Raw genomic sequence first — 23,505 nt, 5'->3', positions numbered from 1 at the left:
AAGTGCTGAACTGTCTGGGGCAGCCCTAATTTGTCATCTCATTCTTTTTCAAGGGTTCACAACATTTTCAATAAGGTACCAGAAATCATGCGGCTCATATGCTGTTTTTTCTTCTGCTTTCCATTTTTTCCCGCAGCAATGACACTTCCCCCTGCTTCCATTCAGGCTGGAGACAAGCTTCCCATTGGTGTGGACAATGTAGGATTCAGCATTTTTTATGAAGGAAGTTCTTTTAAACAAGTGTAGGCAAGAAAATTGCAACATTACTTTTAAACATCCTCTCCTGCTCACCTTAATGTGAAAATGCCATGAAATAGTAGGGTCAGGAACATGTATAGAACAGGGCTTTGAGACTTTTATATGTGCTCAGTGAGGATAAAGTGTGTACAGTGTGTGTACTTTCCTTCCTGGCTTTATCACAATGCTTGGGGTTTTTCCTACTGGTCATAAGCTGTTGCTCCATTCTTCAGTCCTATAACAAGAAAACTCAAGTACACAGCTTTGCAGCTGATTGCTGGCCTTTGGCCTGTCTGATTTAGGTGAAGACATCAGCACAGTTTTGATTTCACTCATGTACGTGGGACATTCAGTCATATCAAGGACTCTTCCCAAGGAAGACTGTTCACAAGTATACACTTGGATTTACTCGGGTGATACATCGTTTGTATAAATTGTTTTTACATAAACCTACACAAGACTGGAACATAAAAGCTTCTTTTATTTTTTCTGATTGTAGAATCATATGATGTTATTTTAAAAATATTTTAAGAAATTGATAAAAATAAAACTATCTAAAAATATTTTTTGTAGCTAGAGAGTAAACTTAATATGGCCCACAAACCACGTGATATTTAAAAATATCAGTATATGTTAAATTCCAGCCTTCTCCCCAGCATTTCTCCAGAGAAAGACCAACTACATCATCTTTGACTTCTTTTGTTTATTGGTGAACTAATAAGACATTCCTGTTGTAGCACTGGTCTCAGACATACCTTACACTGTGTCTTGCTAATAGAGCAGGTTTGTTCCATCGGGGGTTAAGAACATTTAATCCTTTAACGCTGACATATACAACACACAGCCATGTCAGCTACAGCTGTTTCCAAACATCAGTAACAAAATTATAGATGGTTTTGAAGCTTCTGTGTTGGAAATGAATACATTTGAGGATTCAACTTGCTGACAGTGTTTATGTAATTTAATCTTGCCATCTGGAAGAAAGTAAACATTTTTTAGGAAATTGAAGTTAAGGTAGCAAGCCCCTTGTGGTTTCTGGCTGTTGCAAATAAGTTAAGTTGTGCCAAGCTGATGAAAATCTTCAGTAGGGAGGGGATCATGGTTATGTTTGTTGAGGGGACTGTTATGCAAGTGCATTGATGCATAAAATTGTTTCAGAATATCTGCTTTATTAACTTCCCTACTTATTCAATAGTTAGATGCCTTTCTTCTGCTCAGATAAAACCAGCATGTTTTTCTAGTGAAATGTGATAAAACATGAGAAGCGCATGCATGAAGAATGAATAGGTGTGACTGAAACACTTATGTGATTGCTTTTCTTCTCATATTTTTGTTGTTTTCCCTATTCTTTTGCTTGTTTTTTTTTAATTCTATATTACATTTTGCTTGTCAAATATCTACTCTTTTTTTCTTTATTTGTATGCTTTATTATTTGCTTTTAATAATTTGAATAATTTTTCAAGTTTTTTTGCTTAGTTTTCTAAAGAAAGAGTTTACACAGTCATGCCATGTGTGTATCAGTCCCCCTGTGATAATTTTGAACCTGTTAGTCACTTTCAAATAAACTTGGAGTCAGGAGAAGATTCCAAAGGTATTGGATTTCCATAGTGTGTGAGTCCAGGTGGCTTGGTGGGGAGGAGAAACAGTGCCCTACAGCATGAGATATTTGGAGAGAGAAGGAAAGACTAGAGATACCTTTGCAAACCTGGGTTAATCATGTTCATAAAATTGCTTAAATACTAGCCCGTTCCCTTCTGTTTTCTGTTTGAGCAGTCTGATGAGACATTTTACATGATGGGGGAAAGGCAAGATGTTTTTATATTTGTCATGGCCTAGAACATTTATATAAACAAAAGATATTTATAGTGGGAAGCTGATTTTAGATATGCATGATTTGAAGGGGTGGACAGTTTCAGCCATTTTACACGTGGAACACATGACAGTTTGGTTTGCCTTTACGTTTTGAGCCTTTAAGATCGTCTTTATCTTTTTGACGGATATTTGCTGCTTTGTTATTATTATTTAATGAAATCTTTATATTAAGGAGATCTCTGAATTATGCAACATTTATTGAAAATTATAGGATTTTGTGAAAAGACCAATGAGCCAATAGTATGGTGTAGTGCCCTTGGCTCCTAAGGGAAGAAGGGCAGGAAAAAATTAGCAGAGGTATGGACTCAGCAGAAATAGCATGGTAATAGTAACAAGAGAAAATATTATTTTTCAGCAGTCTGGAAAGGGTCAGTAAAACCAGAAGAAAGCTATAGTCTGTTCCTGCTTAACTTTGGTGTCTGGTGGCTTCAGCTGTTCTTTCAACCTCTGTTTTCTCTGCTCTTTGAGATTATATTCACCCTTCCTTCTTGATGTCTACATCGTCTTGCTTTGCTCTGTTCTGCTAAAGCATTGATCTTGTACAAGCATGCTAATGTTCTGCTAAAGTTAAAAATACTGTTGCCATATAGTAGCTGGTCAAATAATGGGATTTAAAACGGAAATATCTAACTTCATATTCAGTGGAAGCTGCCTGTCAGCATTTTTTTAGGTCTGAATAGGCTTTTTAAAAGGATCTAGCTCTAAGCCTTGATAATTGAACTTAAGCTCGTAAGTTGCTTATCTACTCCTGAAATTTAAACCTGATCCGTGTTGTAAAACTGCAATGAAGAACTACATGAGAATGGAATAGGATGTTAATGGAGAATTTCTCATTTAGAATTGCTTCTTAGCAGTAGAAGCAACAATTTTAGGAATGTTGATCTGATTTTTATTGTCTTGCATATGAATTACTTTATTAAGTGAGCTATTTGCTGTCCAAATCATGACACATTCCAACTTTGTCAGTGTGATCTAGGCACTAGTACACAGACTGGTGAGTTCATAAGCATTTATAGCTGTGCCCTGGTGTTAAATAAGGACTATGCTTTATTTTCATGCAATAAAATTTAATTAGTTGTAAGTCGGGTTTTGCTTTAGTTGTAATTAGTTTAGCATATAATTATTTTGTCTAATAGCAATCTGAAATCTGCAAGCATTTTGATCTTATTCCAAGTAAAAAAAAAGAAACCCTCTTAGAAGTAGTCAATCAGTAGCTATAATAGAATCTTATTAGTCAACCATATTACAGGCTGTGTAAATCTTTAAGTGATGGAAGCAGTGTTTTCACTGATGCTTGTTATATATTGCATTAAGAAGATGTATAAAAATATTTTATATTGGACTTGGGACTTTTATATGATTTGGAAAAAATCACAGTGATATCTGTTTTCTTGATGAGCTTAGTATTTGCTGCTTTGACTTTTAGTTTTTAATTTTTATTTTAAAATTAATTTTTAAAGGCCTAGCTTTTGTAAGATATGACTGGGAGCTGTTTGTGTGAAAATAGTAATACTTCAGTTTTAACAAATGTAATATATATAATAATTTACACACAACTATTACTGCTATGTTAAGAATGTATTAAAGGGTATTATAATGATTAATGAGTATTTTTTTAACAATATCTTGTGTTTTCTATCTTTTGGATGTGGTTGGCTGCCATTTGTAAAGAAGTTGCCCTGGCAAGGAATATTCTGTCAGCTCTTCCTATGGATTTCCTTATGGGAACAACATTAAAGCAAGAGATAATTGTGGAGTTTGGCATGTTATTAGCTGCATTGGAGTGATGGGGAGCAGAGCTTCTGTTTTCACTTCCACTCTAAACAGCTTATTTTTTCCTAGCAGTGGTTTACAATCTTGCTTGCTAGTAATGTTGTTCTAAATTAAATTTCACCTATATTATTAATTTTCAGGATCTTATATGTTTCCTCCATGAAAGGGCTCTCTCTGATCTACTCATCATTTCATCAGCCTATAGGTCAGGAAATTATGACTAATCAGAGCATAGAGAATGGCACTTTGTAAGAAATTGAACAGTCAACATCCTTTTACTTGATGATATTTATCTTTTTGAAACTCTGTGGTCTGATTGGGAGGGATAAATGACTTCACAACTAGAAGAGAGATACTCAAACATTTACATTTAAAAAGGAATATGTACTTTAGCCTGGGAAGAAATTGCCTCATCTTTAAGGAATAGGATTTTCAGTTACTTCTCTGCTTTTCCAATTACCTCCCCTATAAAACTCAAAAAAGTAGGTATTTCTGTTAAATTTAGCAGGCATATCTTATGAGTTAACTTGTCAGTTTCCCTTCTAGGGTTTCTATTTTACAGCAATGATTAGGGTACAGTTCTTAATTATTTTGGGTTTGTTTTTTATTTTTCAGAGAAATCATACTGAAATTCTCACATATTTTAAAAGTATCTTATGAGAACAAATATGTATTTGTTGTAGTATTATTACATGCATAATTGTGTGTTTATAAATACTTATGTACGAAGGCAATGTATATGTAATTATAGAGCTCAATACTGTATGTGTAAGTGTGAATATGTGCATAATACAGAATTAAAAGCTTAAAACATAGAACACGGTAATGTTTTATTTACACATGCCAACTTGTTAAATAGCGTTATACTGGGGCCTCAGTGAAAGGCTATTCTAAGCTCTAATAACAATAAGTTAGTTTCTAGGCTAACAGTATGGAAAATGCAAGTTTTCTTGGTGGTTTGCCTTTTTTTTTCCTTCCTAAATGAAACTAGTTTAAAAATACTTGAATTATCAAAACAAAAGGGAAAAACAATCTTCCTGATAATAAAGTGGCATATATGTATTTATTTTTTGCTTCTAGTCTACTTTAAACTTTGTTTTAAAACAGCACTCTTTAGGCATTTATGGGTTGAAGTTCATTTGCAACCCAACTGTAATAAGAAAACCAAGTCAAATATATTCCCATTATCACTCAAGATGCTGTAGTTAGAAGATGGATATAGAAACGGCACAAAATAGCCAGCTGCTCTACATCAAGAACTAGTCTAAGTGCAAATAAATACTTGGAAATGTTTTGTCTTTAAATTGAAAGGAGTCCTGAAATAAAAAGTGATTCAATTCAATGTGACAAATGAAGTATGAATTCCATTTTGCAATAAGTAATAGGGAGGGTTTTATTTTTGTTCCTTTAACTATGTTTCACCCAGACATATGAATATTGTACTTAGTACTAAACACTTTCAGAAGATGAAAGTTGCCCATTGTTGGAGCCTGTGTGCATTTTCTAGGCTGCAGCCACTGAGCTGACAAGGAAAGCAGGGAAACAGAGATATGAAAATCTAGAATAATAGAAAGCATTCACATCTCATAAAGCTGAATTTCAGCTGGATGTTTTAAATAAAAGGAGGAAGTATCTCTTCTCCAACTCAGAGACAGTCTCAGAGCGTCTTCCAGCCAGTTAGGATACACCCTTTAAGGTTTTTATTCACTGCAAATGCACACAAACCCCACAAAAAACCCCACCAAAACACCAAAAAACAAAAGCAAAAAAAACCGAACCAAAAAACCCAAACAAACAAAAGCCCCCAAAAATAAACACACACACACAAAAAAACCAACAAAAAAATCCCACCAAACAAAGAAACCCAACCAACCAAAAGACGCCAAAACAGCACCAAAAAACCTTTACAAACTCTACTTTGGACCCAGTATGGTCTTTATATTTTATGTAGTTTAAGCATCCTGTACAGACAAGAAATTATTAAATGTCTGTTTCAAAGAATCAGAATCTAACTGCCTTTGCTTTCATTTGTTGGGGTAGCTGTGAGCAGCACCATGGGAAATAAAATGACTGTTTAGCTGAGTATAGTGTAGTAGAGACTAAGAGCAAAGTAATGGGGAAAACCCTTAGTTTATTAAACAGGTTTTCTAGAGCAAAGATCTAGTGATTTTATTTCCTCTTCTCTTATCCTTTGAGGATCCTGGCCCGCTGTATAGGTAATTATTGAGCAAGAAGCATCAGGTTGATTTATAGCGGACATTTCCTACCTGGTGACTTGTTCAGGTGTATGGGTTGGATTTGGGGCATTACTTGCTTTTTTGTTGCTCTTTTCAGTGTCTAATAAGTTGGAAAATGTTTCAAAGTCTATTAAAACTTGTATGAGATTAAGAGATTCTAGGAATATGTTAAGTTTTGAGGACTCGTAGTAGGAAAGTAGGTGACCTTCTGGAGAACAGTGGCCAGAAAAGCCAGAAGAGCAGGTTAAGTGACTCGCTGGAGGAGGATGGAGTGGGCACCAGGTGGCACCCTTTTCCCATAGCAAGCTAGGAGTTGATGGATGGCAGTGCACCAGATAGTTCTGATAGGCTTCCAAAACCTTCGTTTTATTGACATCACCATCCTCTCCTCACAGTAGCTTCCCCCTTATCCTTTCTTTGATTTTGGAGTTGTTGGCTTTGGGTCATCAATTTGGGAGGCAGCAGATGCCGTGGTGGATGCAGAGCTGCCAAGGTGCTGGATGGCTTATTGGTCACGAGCTGACATGGATGGCCATTGGCCACTTCCCCAGAGCTGCCAGAGGGCAGAACCAAGCAGGCAAGCAAATGTCTGCATCAGATGGAGAATGTGTAGGAAGCTGAGTGCGAGGATAACAGCAAAAGGATAGGGAGAAAGGAGGAGTCAGAAATTCAGCAAAAAGGGGTAAATAACTGAAAATCAATTCTGTGGAAGGAAAGTAACATGGAGAAGCATATAGATAAGGATACTGTATAATAAATTTGAGGCAAAGAAAATCATGGAAAGAAGAAAAGGTGAATGTTCTGTCTGCTCCTATTTACTTGAGTTTCAAGAAAAGCACTTTAAAAAAATTACAAAGAAAACAAATAGTCAGAAGAAAGAAAAAGATTGAACTGATTTTCTCTTGAATTTTTTTTATGGATGGTTTCTGGAGAACCTACTTTAGGCTGTAGTGTGGGAAGAGAGAAGAGACAGTTGAATGAAGCAGAGTATTGGATAGCTGATTATATTGATGTTTTTTCATTTGCCCAGCCTAGCTTAAACCCCTGGTTGTTCATGATTATGGAGCAGTAGCTTTTCCATCTGATAGCCAAGTTTGTGCTCTTCAGATTTGCATCTCCCCAATTTGAATGGCACAGTTGCTTTTGACACTTTTCCAGAGGGACTGTAAACATTGAAGCTGCCAAGGCAAAATGCGTTCTAAACCTATAGTTAAAAACATCTTGTTTCCAGGTAGTACTTCTTGCTGAATCCTGAAGCATGTAATATGAATTGCTTTGGAAAGCATTTTGTATCCTTAAGATAGAAAAGCATATTTCAGCATCTGATAACGGTAAAGAAACTTTCAAGGCTGCTGACCCAGATGCTTTAAAATAGGTTTGAATTTAGTTAAATTTTATTTCAGGCTGCTTTTACTGACCTTCGCTCCCCTTCTCCCCTTGCATATTCCCTTGGTGGTCTTTCAAAAGCCAGGTGTCTGGGATTGTCTCCAGCCTACTTTGAAAGCACCCCAGGCCTTGGATTAATACATGAGGGGCTGCCTTTTATTTAAGTCCATCCATTTACATAATGCCTGCTCAGTCAAACCCACTTGCCATGTACAGCCAAGCTGAACCAAAACCTCAGCAGGTCAGTAGTGCATGGTCCTGGATTTTTCTGAATTTAACTTAAAGTGTTGCACCTTCTTGCAGTGGAAACTGAATATTGCAAAGGTGGTTTGGATTTCTGATTCACAGAGGGATGTTGTAGAAATCTTTGATCTTTGTGTAAAAGAACTAAAGAAAGAACAGTATTTGTAAAAATGTGCTCCTTCTTAAAGGGTGAGAGTATAGCTCTAACATCAGGGTTAAAATTTCATTGTGCATACATGGCATGACAGTACATTGTTAAAATTAAAAAAACTTCCTTTAGCACATAGACCAGACTTACCTGGACTGCATTGATGTAATTCTATTATACCAGATTCTCACTCTGAAAGCATTGCCACTAATGAAAACGCTTTGGGTCTCATTTTCTAAATGGAGTTCAGAACTACTGATGTCAAGGCTAAACAAATAAATTTATTGTTATCTTTCTCAAGCATATCAAATGATGGATTTTTTTGTGTGTGTGTTTGGTAGGTTGGTTTGGCCTTTTCTACTGATTCCAATTGTCAGCTTTTACAACTTGGCATTGTTTTTTACTAGAGTTCTTCTCAGTCTTGTTGAAAGTGGGTCACAAGACCTGGCTCGCTTAGGAGCAAAAGGAACAGCTACAAAAATAGTGAGCCCTGCTTAGACTGTGTGTCCAAAATATTCACATTGTAGCTTGCAAACAGGAAATATTATTAGTGTTTTTTTCAGCTAGAGGTGATATCCAAGTTCTCTTCCCTGATTAGCACTTGAGCAGTGAGTAAACAAAATACAGACCTTTATGAAAATAATAATGATCAGGTAAATTTAGAAAACCTTTTTTATCACAAGTTTCTTTGAATAATGTGACTTAGTATGAATGTATTACAACAGCATTATTTTTCCAGTATTGTTCTCTCTGCTATTTTTTGAGGTTTTTTACATGGAAACACATCATTTGGGCGATCCGAACAGTTTGACTTCAGAACTTAGATATATGATGTTCTTGGTATTTACACAATGTGTCACTGCTTGATTCCCCTGATGAGCAAATGGTTATTCCCTCTATTTTAGCTAAGTAATTCACATCTTTATGTATTTTTTTAGACTGGAGTACTGTCTTAATAAACTTCTGAGACGAGATTATTCTTAGTCTTAGTACACCATGCTATTGTATACAGTCTTTCAGAGACTTAAAAAATTATAATGATTACTTTTATTACCATTTATAGAGTTTCCTGTTGATGCAGCTTATCTGACTTGCAGTTTTTAATTTTATAGATATTTCAGTCATGTACATGCAAAAATCACAATTTTCTGTTGCTGTCTTTTGACCCTAAGCTATCTTTTCCGCATTGTAAATGATGTGATTTTTCCATGAAATTCAGAATTTTTTGCTGTTTTCTTTAGAACTCCAAGATTTTGTTTGTGCCTGGCACATACGAGTTAAGCAGAGACTCATTAGGAATACTTTATATTTGTTCTACATTTTATTGTAAAATCTGAAATATGTAAACAGTGCAGTTATACTGAAAGTCTTCAAAAAGAAGAGAGCATAGAAATTATTAGATTTAACTGTTAATCAGGTCTAATATGGGTAAGATAATTGCATGAAATTGGTGACAGATTGAGTGTTGTTTCTCTCTTACAGTAAATGGTTAGGCTAAGAAGAAAAAACTTCATATCTTATGATTATGAAAAGAGATTAATGTTTCTAAATACAGATGTGTGAAGGTTCTAAATACTACAAGTGATACTTTAGAGGTATAATAGTGACAAGGAAATCAAATCAAATATATATCAATTAAAATAACTTTTGGATTGGAATAAAGATTCAGTGTATATTATGAAATAGAAATATTTATTAGGGGAATTGTTATAACAGGACATCATGCTGCTCCCTGATTTATGTTTCAGCATGGTGTAAAGTAGAAAGCATAGACAATATTGGAGTCCTTGGTATTCTGTAGATCTGGGTTTTTTTCTTGTTTAACCATGCCAAAGATATCTCAAAGTATTATCTCAAAGGTAAATACTAAAGAAATTTCTGTGCTCTTTGCTAGATTTTAAAGTTACAAATGGGAAAGCCCTTCAGGAAGGAGCTACCTCCTCTCGAAAATGTTATGTCAGTACCAAAAATGTCCGAATGACAAAATAAACGTTTGACATCTTAATATTTTCAGTATAGTTAGCAAGCAAGGAGCAAGCAGTGATCTTTTTAAGAGCCAAAGCTGAATTAATCATACAAGTCAAGGTTTGATGGTGATGAACCTCTTGCAAGGCACGCGGGATGCTTTGCCTTTCAAAGAACACCACTTCGCTCGCAGCTCAGTGCTGGTTGTATCAGTACTTTTGGTAGTCAGGAGCCCAGTGTGTCCAAATAATTGGACTCCCAGGAGTCCAAATAATTCCCCTTTGCCAGTGGCTTCTGAAAAGAGTTGTCTAGATCTATTGGCACGGATGGTGGTGGAAGTTTTCCAGTGCATGATGGTGATGGCTTTACACCAGCTCTGGCCAGCATTTTCAGCACAAATGGTCTATGAAGTTTTCCATTATCTTCTGTAAATGCTGAGGCCCTGTTTCACTGCCACCTGCCAATCACAATCTCACCATCTGTCATGAGAATTAGTTGTGGCCTGCAGTGTTTTATATAATTCGGTGACATTTTACTCTTCCTATCATTTCTGCTACCTTTTCTTTTCCTGAATAGGCTGGTTGAAGCTTACCTGGCCTACTTGGTTTGCAAACCTTCTCTGAAAAAAAAAACCCAGTTACAAGTAGCTGATAGTGTGTTAGCAGAAGGTGAGTACTGAGAACAGGGTCAGTGCCATTTCAGAAAACTTAGAGAATGACTGACAAAAAAAAAAAAAAGGAGTTTTTTAATACTCTTGGAAATTTAGTTGCGCAACCATATTTTTCTGCTGCTGAAACACATTAAAACACATCACAAAATGAACTTCAAAGAGTTGTGCTTTTTCATTGTATTTCACTAATATATATTGTAGTTAGAAGTAAAAATTTCTGAGTTCAATTAGGTGAAAATAAGTGCTATGGAGTGTTCAAGGAAAGGTTGAACTTATGAAGATTGGCCTGAGGGAAAGGACTTGGACAAAAGTTTGGTCATTTAAAATGTATTGATCAGAGAGAAAATTATAAACCATTTTGACTAAAGGTGAAAAGGAGGGAAATGCTAGTAATAAATGGGTCACTGGTATTTGAGGAGGAGGGGAGGTTTTTGGTGCTCATCTGGCACAGATTCCTAGCTGCCTTTAGCCTGATTTCATGAAGTGGAGAAGTCTTCAGTCAGAACCTCAAGAGAAAGACACTTGTGACTCAATAAAATAAATACGTTTGACCAAGTATTTTGTGATTTGTGATTTGAGTTTAGCTGAAAGAACCATATCTAACAGAAATGAGACCTGCTCTCTAGATATTTGAGATTTGACAGAAGTATCTTAAAGCTCAGAAGCTAATTTATTTTGTTTATTATTGCTTGATTATCTGACATGTAAAGTTTAGGAGATGATTTTTTGCTTTGTTTTTATAAATAATGCAATATAAGTAATGATGGAAAGGGCTATTAAAGTATTCTATTTCCTGGGGGGCTTTTTCTTCTGAGTGGGGGTTTTTTTGTAGGGTTTTTGTTTGTGGGTTTTTTTTTTTTTTTACATGTTAGCACTAATATTGAGAATCATGAAACAGTTTTAAGTGTGAGTACTGTAAAGCATGATCCCCGATTTAGCCACTTGAAAGGACATATGCAGTGTAAGCAGGAAGCTAATATATAGAACTGACAACAGCCAGTTACGACTGCAGTACAAAAATGATCTATTTCAAAGGGCTGAAGTGCACATGAATGGAGTGTACAACTTTAAACATTTTAAGTGGCTGTGTTTGAATCCATAAAACAAATTTTGTTTCCATAGTAGGAATTTTTGATAAAAGGTACGTTTAGTGATGTATTGGATTTAAATTAGTAACATTCAAAATATTCTGTATTAGCTTTTTATCTGTCAAAAGCAATTGTCTTTAAATAAAATTTATTGTAGCATGTTACGGTTTTGGTGATATAGAAATTGCTTAGCAGACTGTGAGACAATATTTAATTTTTCCTTTGTGCTGCACAGAACTCAGTAATTACAAGAGGGTTTTGGTTTTTTTAATATGTATTAATAAGGCATGAAAATTTCCTCTCCCCACCCTTTTTTGTAATTTTTGAGTCATACTGTCAGTTTTGACATTTTCTTAACCCTTCTTATGGGGGAGATTTCTGTCATGTTTTGTGTAAGACAGGAAGGTCCTAGAGATACTCAGGAACTGAAAAAGTGCCAGTCTGTTTCAAGAACAGACTCAGCAATGTGACAGTGGCAGAAATTTGAGCTTATATTTTTCTGAGAATAAGTATTTTGAGATGAAGAAAAGGTATGGAACTTCCCATTAGAGAAATCCTAGAAGTAGCTAAGCTCAAGGAGGTTGGGTTGTTACTGTTTTTCTTGGCTGGTATTGATACTGTGTAGCAAGTACCCAGGGATGGGTGAAGCAGAAAGTCATGGGTCCTAAGTAGAAACTTGAATTCTATCTGGTTTTTGAAGGATAAAATATAAGAAATAGGTATTTCAAGGCAGAATGTGTGAAGCTGATACTGAAAAAAAATCATCACACTGACTGCATATTTTAAATATCAATGAAACAATGATACAATATTGCTAGAGAGTGGAAAGCTGCCTTCAAGAGGTAGACTTCTAAAATTCAAAATTGGGTATCTATGTTCAATGTTCTGTTGAAATGATTGAGATATTTTCTGTGTCTTGCTTTGCATAGTCTAAGTTTAGGGGTAGTAATGATCTCAAATTGAAAACTGAATCTAATGTATGACTCATGTAGCAAAAAATAGCTGGATTTTTCTCTCTGCTATACAAGCCTGGGTCTTATTTTACTTTAAGTTAAAATATTTTTTCAGTTGTAGTGAAAGTACATGTTGGATATCAACCCCTTACAGTGGAAAAGATTTTTACAGCTAGTAGGAGGAGAGTACTTGATATCCCCTGTTTCAGCCTTTGGTCTTTCAGAGTCGCGGCCACGCATGACAACAGAGCTCAGCTATTAAACAAGGTTTGTGCAGGAGCAGGTGGGAGGACACTGGCAGTGACCAGAAAAAGTATCAAGGGTGTGCAAAAATAATGTGAGGTTGTTGGTTTGGAATAGAGGGTTAAGTGATATGGGCATAGTGCTTAGCTTTACCTTGTTGATGTTTACCTTTGCTAGGCAAGTTTTTTAAAGAGCTTTTTGAAGAGACTAAAATTCTTTGTGACAGGTTGTTTAGTGTCTGGGTGTGTTGCTTTGTTTTTGTTTATTTTTTTGGGGAGACTGGGGCTGAAATTGCTTCTATGTGCTGGTATAATTTTCTGGGGGTCAAAGAGGTGCCTTTACCATATTCCTTTGAAGTTGTTTTAGAACAAATGGACTTATTTTTATTATCTATAGAATTCCTAAATTTATACAAATAAGACCATTATTCATAGTAATTTTTTATGCTATAAAAACTCTTACAGCATCTCAGTAATCATCATCATTTGCTGTCAGTGCTTAATCTTGGTGTATTTAGCACTGCTGTACATTAAGACACTTCTGCTCTGTTTTCTATATACAGAATTTCACAATGCCAGTGATCATACGTGGTTATAGGTAACTAAGGCGGGTTTGCGGCTTAGACTGTGGAATATCTGACTATAAGAGCTTTTTATCGGTTTCCAGTTCTTAAACTCTTCTGTTCACTACTCTTTTTATTTTAGTTTTTGTTCTTATTGTAAAGCTGTGTATCTGAATTGATTAACATCTCAACGATGCTTTTGTACCGAAGATTAGCCAATTGTGCAGAATAAAGCAGACTGCTGTGCGCACTTTATTTTTTGTTATCCTTTATGTATTCTGTAAAAACCTACTTTCATTTCTTTCATGAAAATGAATACTGAAAGGTTTGAAAATTAAACCAAAGTGCACGTTGCAATGATTTAATTCAGTAACATTCTTTAAATGGTTACTTGAGCCAAGTAGTTGCTTGAGTCACATAGCGTGTTCATGTTAATGTATGTGTGTTTGCATATCTTTATGTAGTCATTTTCAGCTGTTAATTGAAGGTAATAAGGTTTAAATTGACAGTACAGCAGAATAAACAGCACAGTCCACAGCCACTTGATTTTTTGACGAGAAAGTGTTTTCCATCCTTGCAGTGATCCACTGTAGAGGCTGTATCGTGAACCTGACCAAAGCTACTGAGTTACTCAGGTGGTTCTGACTTTCTGATCATAAGGTCAGAGTTTGAGGGCATTCACAAACAGCAAAAATACTTTAATTTTTACTGAGACAAAAAAGTCCTCTTAGCCATTGCTGTCTAGTTAATGTTTTCTGAGTGGTCTCCCAAAGATAAAGTACTTCTTGGTTACAAATCCGTTACTGCTCTTACCCACGGTCTGACAGCTCTGTGCCCTTCAACAGGAGAGCAGTGAAATACATTGCATGCTGTAAGTGGTCTTATCTGACCAAGTAAGTGAAAAAAATAATGATGTGGAAGATCTTAAAGCAAAATCCTTCCCTTTCAGAAATTTTGTGCTTCCGTTTACCAAATTGATCTGTGAGTGAAACATGCTCTGTGTGTACAATTTACAGTGCAAGATCAAATTGTCCAGAAGAAAATACTTTTTGCCTATGGCAAATGCACAAAAACATTCTCTATGGCTTAATTTTTAAAAACAGCAATGTTTTCAGTATGTACTGTTGCAAAAAACCAGGAGATTTCATCAGGAGCTAAGAATCTGTCTGAGCTGTAAACCCTAAGATAATTAGAATAATTAGTCTCTAGCCTAATATGTTGCTACTATGTAGTTAGTTAATGTGAGGTAGTCATGTTTATTTGGTAAGTAGATGATTTAGAAATAAAATGTGTCAATTAATTTGGGATACTCTAGAAAAACTCTGGGTATGAAATTCTAAATATGTAGATATCAAAGAGAACCAAGAGAATGAACCAGCTGTTCAAAAACATTCTAAGATGATTTAAAAGAAAAAAATACAAATAAGAAAGAAAATCAAGCATAGAATATTGATGATGTAAATAAACATTATTTCCAATTTTAAATTGTTTCCATCTTGATATAAACATACCCCAAGATATATTGGGCAGCTTGTTTATTCTTTTATGTACTTTCATTGAACTAGTAACAGATGTTAGGCCTTTCAGGTAGAGATGGGTGATGTTCAATTTATATGAAACCAATTCTATTTAAGTCTTCTATATTTTGAAAAGCAGAGTACACAATTTCAAGATATTGTGTTTCTTGCATCTAGTACATTCTTGGTTTTGACGTGCATAGAAGGGAATGTTAAATATCAGGTTTGTTCAGTGTTTACTTCTTATTTGGGTAAAATTAGGCATGTTTCATCTGAAATAAATATTAATATTTAAAATCAAACAGTTAATTAGCATTTAAAGATATTACATTTTCTTTGCAGAATACAGTAAAAGTATTTTAATTATGGACTTTGATTCTTTTCATGCCTGCCACTGAATTTATGAAAATTACCTTTAACCTGGTTTTTCCATTTATGAAAAAGGAACGGTCCCAGTCCTGGTCAAGTGTTCTGATGCTTGTGGAAGATAAATCTGCTTTGTGTGTGTGTTCAGAGTTATCCCTATGGTATCAAAAATTACTTCAGGAGAATATATTTGCAATGCCTATTTTTTATTTTTTTTTTCTAATTTTGGTTACATGCTCTTATTTTGCTCCTTAGAATACAAATTTAAGGCTAAAATGGCTTGTGTAATAGTATATGACCAGTGGAATGCCCTCTGCTGAATAATAGTGTGACATATATAGCACAATTCCATAAATTGAATAGGAATTAGTTGCTTGCTGGTTTAAATGTAGTTTATGTAGTTTTTTGTTTAACACTTCAGTCCTTGCAATCAGAAATTTGTCTTTCATTTGCTTCTTATTGGCACTTTATTTTAATAAGTGGAAATACAAATAACTTTTGTGTTTGATCCCAGTCAGTATTAACCTTCTAAAACAACACACTAAGCTTAAACCAACTTCCAATAAGTATATGTATGTTAGATAACTACTTTTAGATTTCTCCTTTTTGATGCATTGTGAGAACAGGTATATTGAGAGAAAAGAAATATTCACTGACATGACCCAGAGATAAAAAATAGGCATTTTTAGGAAAAATTAGATTACCAATTATAAATAATAGTGTAAGAGATTAAAAGGTGTTGATATGGGATGGAGAAACCATAGCCATGCTTGAACAATTTTTATCTGTAAAGGAAAAGGTTTAATTAAAAAACAAAACACTCAAAAAACAAACTGAAAAAATCCTAAACCTTCCTTTCCCCCAATGAAAAACCCAGCAAGAACCAAAACACCCAAGCAAGCAAAAAAACCCCAAACCCCAAACATGCTCTCTCATGGCTTCACAGAAATCAGTTAGTGAAAACGTAGATCAGAACTAAGAAATAACCTTGTTTCTATTGCTTTGTTGGAACACAGAGTAACCGGTATCTAAGTTGAGGGGTGGGGTTTGGAATTCTTAGGTAGAAAGATCTAGTAGTTGATATCACAGTAATTGGTTTGGGCTACTGCTCTTGTATACATTGAGCTGTATAGAGCTGTGTGATAAGGAGCTGTAGCTCTGAGCTAGAGATGTGAGTAGATCAACTACGTGGTTTTATCTTTGTGGCAGTAAATTATACAGTAGGGCTAAGAGATAAGACCCAATGTTTGGGTATTTTCTAGTAGAGGAAAAATAAACAGTGATAAGTTGCAAATCAGAAAATATGATAACCACTAAAAAAAGTTATTTTCAGGCTCCTGAGAGAGTTACCTTATTTGAAAGGTTCTTAGGATGTGAGGATTACTCTGGGTTGCAAGCAAATGTTTTAGCTCATTAAGTAGCCGTCTTTAGATTTTGGGAAACAGTAAAATAAGGACAATTTGTTTGATTCCTTAAAATGCTGATAAAGCTGTAAAATGGGAACAGAAATGCAAAAAGTTTATCTTTGTTAGCTAAAATATTTTATAATATAATTGAATTTTTGCTAAATGTCCTAGTGTGTTCTATTTTGTGTCAAGAGTTGAAATTGATTCCTTAGGACAGCTACCAACATAGGGTCTCTTGGCTGTTTTAATAAGGGGAGAAAAATAATTAAAGAAAATCTGGCATTTGTATATGTGGTTTCTACAGCACAGAAACTACCTGAACATTCTAAGATTACTTTTTTCCCCTGCTACTTTGTCTTAATTTGCTTTCTTCTTTTTAATAAACGCAATTGACAAAAATAGAACATGCCATTTGGGTCAAGAAAATGCTCTAAAATTTTAGTTAGGCCATTATGAAGTATGGTAATTGTCTTATGTAAATGATGTCAATTCAGATGAGGATGGCAATAATTAATGCTATGTGGGCTGCATGGCATTTAAAAAACAGAATTCTTTGTTAATTCATTAGCAAAAAAATTTTTTTTTTCATCCTTCATAACTGAGTGTGCATAAGCAAGCCATGTTTGTTGTTCTGGACTGTAGGATTGCTGTTTCACTCTTGCTAAATTACAAATACTATTGATTAGCTGTACCAATACCATGTGTAGTATGATAAATGGCTTGGATACCAGCATTCAAAAATCTCTCAAATGGGCTAAATTATGTGAATGTCTTAACAGCAGTACAGTCTTATGGATCTCTGTGCACAAAGTATCCCACACTGGTACTTGCAGCAAGTATTTAATCTAAAGCAGTGTCAGGTGTGCTTCTGAAGGGGTTTGCAGCTGAATGTGCCATAGTGCTTGTCTATCTGAACAGCATAAACATGGAAAAATCAACTGCAAGTGCAGAATGGGAGAAAGTAATGTCTCACCTGCTGTGATGCTCATGAATCAAGAGATAGTTTATGTTAATGATTCCTGTACTGGAGATGAGCATAGTAAGCCTAGACTTTTGTTTTGAAAGATTGCTGGAATAGAAGTTGCTGGAATACTGAGTTGTTTCCGTCTTCATGAACAGGTGTGGACTGACAGGTTTAATTTTGTGGAAAGAAATATTTGTCACATTAGTGCTAAATTTAAGTTGTTGTCTCTTAGATGCATGTTTCTTTTGCTCTGCCTTTTTAGTCTAGATTAGCAGTGGAAATATATTGATAGAAAATCTACTTGTGAGTAAAGATTTGTAGCTGAACTACGTGCTACATAGAGATTCTTACAGGAGGAAAAAATGAGAAATTATTCACAGGGGTACCTAAAATATGGAACCGTTCTCTGCGGTGGTATTTAGTGACACCCTGAAATTTATAATTAGACAAAGCAATCAATCAGCTTCTATACTAGCTTGGAAATTTCCTGGAGAATGTGCAGAACAAAAATTATTTCTTTTCTAATATTTAAAAATTAAATGAGAAATAATTGTTGTATCCAAAAAAACAGCATATCTCAGGTGTCCTGGAGCCTGTTACCTCTCTGGGTATCAGAAAATTCCAAAATTACTTATTTCTGCTGTGTGCCAGTGAGTTATTAATTTTTCATGGACTATGAAGGCTGCCATATTCTTCAGGCTATTTGCTCTGGCAGGAGTACAAAGAGACTAAATGCAGAGGTTGTACGACTAGAAAAACAACTGGTTAAAAATTATTCTCTGATTGTATATGAATAATTATTTAGGTTTGGAGGGTACCTCCAGAGGTTTCCTCATTCATGTCCTTGATCAGCTCCAAGCAGGACTGGTTAGATGAAGTTGCTCAGTGCTGTGTCCAGCTGAGTCTTGAATCCTGGCAGGATGGAGACCCCATGACCTCTCTGAGCATCCTGAGCAGGTTGTTTGCCCATCCCTGGTGTAAATACTTACTGGTTTAGGATGAGCTAGCAAGTAGGAGCAGATTGCTTCATCTTTCTGTTGTTGTCCACTGACCCCTTTTCCTCTCTTCCTGAACCTGAGCATAAACCAAAGCAGCTGCTTTCATCCTGCAGCTCTTGCTGGACTGCTTTCTTCTCCTCGTAGAGGAGAGCACTTCTTACACTGAAATACTTTAAAAAAAATATGTAGTCTGATTGTAATTTTGTGTTAGTGAGAAAGAGCACATTTCTGGTTGATTCTGCTTCAATAATTGGCTTTCCATTTTCCATAGGAATCTATTGCAAGGTGAAAGAAAGTCTGTGAGACATTGTCAATGATCAGGCAACTATTTCTTTAATTTAGAGGTAAGCTGTCATTATCAAAAGCTGCTTATCTTTTATCAGTGTTACATACCTTTTACCCTTCATCCACTGGAGTGCGGAACTTCCTACTTCGCCCAACTCTAGCTGGCAAATATTTTAAATAAGTGTGTTTCTTCCCTCTCTCACTGGAAGCAGAAAAACTACTTTAAATATTTGGTTGGTTATGTAACCACGATGATATGGTTTTTATAGGAGTGTATATCTGGGAATCTAGTTTTTGGTTGAGGCAAGGACAATCACACTTTTTGCCAGGACAGTATTTCCCTGAAGTTTCTCACTGAGAAAAAACTTTATTGAAGATGGGTTTTGCCTACTTTCAAAATATTGGAGTTCCAGCCCCTGCACCTCAGTTTTAAAAACTGGGCACTCATCAGTTATAGAAGAGCGGTAGTAACTCTCCCTTTATTGGGGAAGGTAGGGGGTTACCAAGAGAATGAAGCATTGATTTTACTTTTTCACATCTTAACTACTTAAATTTGTGTTATTTTAGACATCAAGGAATATGCTGAAATATAAATTTCAGTAAGATTTCTTTTCAGAGAAGAAACTGTGTAATGTGTTACTGCACTGTCGAATGCTATCATTTACTAGGCTAAGGATATACCAAAAAGTTAATTGTGTGTTCTCTTTTTCTAAGGCAGCTTTTTCTAGGAATAGCTGTTTCTAAGCTTTTCATTCCAATTTCTGTCAACTAGATTTCTACAATGAACCAAAGGAGCATAAACAGAAGCTTCTGTTGTGGAATGCACTTCCTTTTTATTTTAAAACGTCAATTAACCCTTTTTAAAGCTTTCTTTTGATGTGACCGGACAAAAAGAGAGACTCAAATATCCCTTTGGGATTTGCCTGCAGTGAACTTTCTTTAAAAATCATGAACTTGGCTGTCCAAGTGACAAGGCTCTCAAGTTGTTAAAGTAGATTTAAATGAGAAGAAAGCAGGATGTCAAATACACGTTGCTGTAGATGGAGTGTAGCAGCACTTTGTACTGGTTGAAGCACATGTGAGTCCGTCAACCACACAGGTTGTTGCTGACAGGATGGAATCCAAATCCACCAGCAGTGAGACACATACAGCAACGTTCTCATATCTGAACATGCAAGCATTTAATACATAAGAATGAATACAGGTTATGCTTTTCTTTGTCTGGGGTTGGGAATATCGACAAAGTCTTACTTGGTAACAAGGACATTCTTTGTGATGTAGATATATGTATACCTTTGCCTTTACAGTCATAACAACTTCTTGTCAAATGAACCAAAAAGTCCCAAGTGAGACTTTCCCATCATGATAGAACAAGAACTCAATAACTTGTTATTCAAAACCCTGTGATAGAATACATTTCTGTCTTTAGAAATTGGGTTCTTTGCACATTTCCCTGGGAAAAAATGCACTCCAGTGATTGTTTCAATGTATGCACTGGGTTATAAAGGGAATTTCAGAGATACTGTACTTATCAGCTGCACATGAACAGTTTGTGGTTTGAAGAGGGAACCTGGGATGGAGAAATTCAACCTTCTGTAAACCAATTTTACCCAGTGGAATATGGCATTAAACAATCCTATTGTGTTTAAAATTTAATTTTGTCTGTTGGAACACTAGACCATATGGTTTATTTGGAGAAGCTTATGGATGGTTTGTTCATCTTTGTTTCCTTATTTTCTACTTTATATATCAGATAATGTGGGGAAATGTATTGTGAATATCAAAGGTAAACACTGAAGTTCGGCATGGTGTTAAACTATACCTTGTGTCTTATTTCTTTTATTGGAATACAGAAGTTGTCTTTTTTATTTAGGCTGCACATTTGAAGTAAAGTCAGATTGAGCTGTTGTATAAAATCATTTTAATTGTGAAAATTTAATTAGAAAAAAGTATGGATATTTTGTTTCACAAGAACTAGGTGAAGTATTGAACCACCTCAGGAAAGATATTATGTGAGCTAGACTTGAGCTATATTTTCTGACACCAGCAGTCTTTTTGAGATTTTTAGAAAATCCTGGTGGTGGTGGTGGTGTTTTGGTTTTTGGTTTGGCTGGGTTTTTTTTGTTTGGTTTGGTTTGTTGTTTTTTTTTTTTCTTTTCACTGTAGCCAACAGTTATTTACTTGTCTTATTTTATATATTTGTTTTATATAGTAGTTTACAAATGGAAAATTTTCTTAAAATATATATTTATATATATAATATATGCTGTGTGAGATTAGAAGGCTGTGTATCACTCGTTATTTATATTGCTTTTAGCATTCCTGTTCTTCGCAATTTATTTAGATCCATGTTTTGAGCATGTTGCATTGTTTCTTACTTTTGAGACTTAGTGGAACAGCCTCACAAAGAAGTGCCCTTTGATGATAAGATTGCAAAGTAGGAGTGAATGAGCAGAAGAGTATGCCAGGCTATAATAATGTTTGTAACATTCATTAAACTGTTTGTTAAGTAATATATTCGGACAGATGGGTGTTTCCCAGCTTCTACATAGCCCATTATGTGTTCTAGTAAATTAAAACTAGGAAACCTTTGTTGGAGTTATAGTGCTCAAACTGACATCTAATTCCCCCAGACAATAGGTACAAGCCTGCAAGCCTCTCTAATTCTTTCCAGTCTTTACATTTATTGATTCTTTTGTAAACGTGTTTCATCCAATCTATTACAAACAGCACTGGTTAGAAGTGTGAAGTTTACCAAGTCTGACCTAAGGCACATTAAAAACAGCAGCTATCTGCCATACAGCCAGGCATCCCAGACTTGCTTCCTATCAGTAGAAAATTTGGACCTTTCATGGCTCGGCTGGTTTGGTTCCTGCTTTGCTTAGAGGGACTGACATGTTAATTCTTTGATCTGTCTGGTTTGGAACTGAATTTAGTTCAGCTATCATTTGTATTCTCGGTTCTGAATGTTTTATTACTTGAGTTGGCTTATATAACTATTTTTTTTTTTTGATTCAGGACTCATTTTCCCTAGTCTTGAGTAATGTTTTGCATATATAGATGTACATTTCTTACTGGAAAGTATGGATTGAATCTTTTTTTTTTTAACATGTCAGGTTTTTTGCATGTCTTATTATTACAAAGTTACCAAATAATTCATTCATAATCTCTGAATGGATAGAAAGAACAGTAAATTTTGGTGAAATGAGCACAATACATTTTTATTTTTTTCTTCATCTTATACTGTAAAACATATGTAATAAATAATTGATAGTAAACAAACACATCTTATTTTTCCCCACCATATTCATCACCAGTTTCAAAGCTTTGAAGTTCAGTAAATAATTTATGATTGTTGTTAGTGTAAGGAAATCTTACTGTACTCCTGATCCTTCTTGCTTTTTGTCCTTGTTCTCAAGCATAACTTTGATTGATTCTTGATAAAGAATGTATGAATAACTGATGGGATTCATTAAACAGACGAAAATTAAATCAGCTATTTTTAATTTAAAAAAACAATTTCAGAAATACATACTGAAAATGTTGTGTATCTTAAATTCTTTTTTTTAAAAAAATTTGGTATGAATCACATAAGACAATGAAGAAGTGAATGTTTTAATACAAAGTGGAACATGTTTTCAGCCTGCTTTTGTTCTCAAAACTTCAATCAGGGTGTCTTTTAGCCTGGTTAAATATCTTGCTGAGATCTGCTGTATTTGCTGAGGATGTAACAGAAGATGTGAGAGTACAAAAATGAAGAAATACATGTTTTTGGCCTTTACTGAAATGTTACATAAAATGTTATAACTCCTTTGTTTTCCTTTGCTTGCATGGAAAACCCAAAGATTTTGGAGAGATTTTTAAGCATAGAAGAGATTTTTTTTTTCCAGGTCATTCAAGTTTAAAAGGTTAGCTTTTATTTGTGTCTTTATAAAAGTTCTTAAATAATCCCATATATTGTGAGTCTTCAATTATATTCTGACTTATCTAAAACTTGAAATAAAGTAGAAAAAAAAATATGCATGACTTCAGGCAGAGAGGTAAAAATTCTGTGTAATTCTGTAACTTCCAGGTACCAGTTTGTGGTATCTCCAGTTTAACAATTGGAGATTGTTAAAACAAATTAAACAAATCAACAATTTATTCCTCGAAATAGAGTGAGATCAGGGCATAGCAAAGTAGTTTGAATCCCTCCTCATCTGGCTGCAAAAAGCAATGCAGTACAAAACCTCTCATAGAGTTTTGCCAAACTGAGTAGGGAGCTGTGGTAGCAGTTTGATGTAGCTAAGGATTTCTTTTTTTCTTTTTTTTTTTTTTTTTAAACATTGTGTGCATATAAATGGAGAAGCATGACAGTACTTGTGCTCAAGACGACGGGACCGCGTAGGAATCTGGCCGTTCTAACTCTCTGGGCAGGCTGCAACCTGCGGCGCTTGTCTCGCTGTGTAGTTGTGCGTATGGGAAGCCCCAGGCCTTTGTTTCTGACACGGGTGGTCTGGGGAGCACGGGATGTAAATGGCTTCTGTTTTGTACAGCTGTAATTACAAGGAGGCATCACAGTGAAGCTTTAAAGAATATTTTCAATGCAGGAC

General features: G+C 35.1%; 1 protein-coding gene across 15 annotated transcripts in view; it reads left to right on the top strand.

The window, feature by feature from the left end:
• TENM3 (teneurin transmembrane protein 3) overlaps window positions 1–23,505 on the top strand; it is a 594,796-nt gene that overhangs the window by 203,099 nt on the left and 368,192 nt on the right. The window contains exon 1 of one of the 15 annotated variants that reach the window (XM_088056016.1): window positions 18,910–18,972. The exons of the other annotated variants lie outside the window; for them this stretch is intronic. The gene's annotated coding sequence lies outside the window, so the exon portion shown is untranslated. Of the gene's footprint in view, window positions 1–18,909; window positions 18,973–23,505 lie in introns of those variants that run through there. 15 annotated transcript variants of the gene reach the window in all.

Source organism: Pseudopodoces humilis, chromosome 6, assembly GCF_049639895.1.
Source record: "Pseudopodoces humilis isolate 2021_Gansu_Grassland_sample_001 chromosome 6, ASM4963989v1, whole genome shotgun sequence".
Classification (NCBI taxonomy): domain Eukaryota; kingdom Metazoa; phylum Chordata; class Aves; order Passeriformes; family Paridae; genus Pseudopodoces; species Pseudopodoces humilis.
This window is presented reverse-complemented; position numbering and strand designations above follow the sequence as displayed.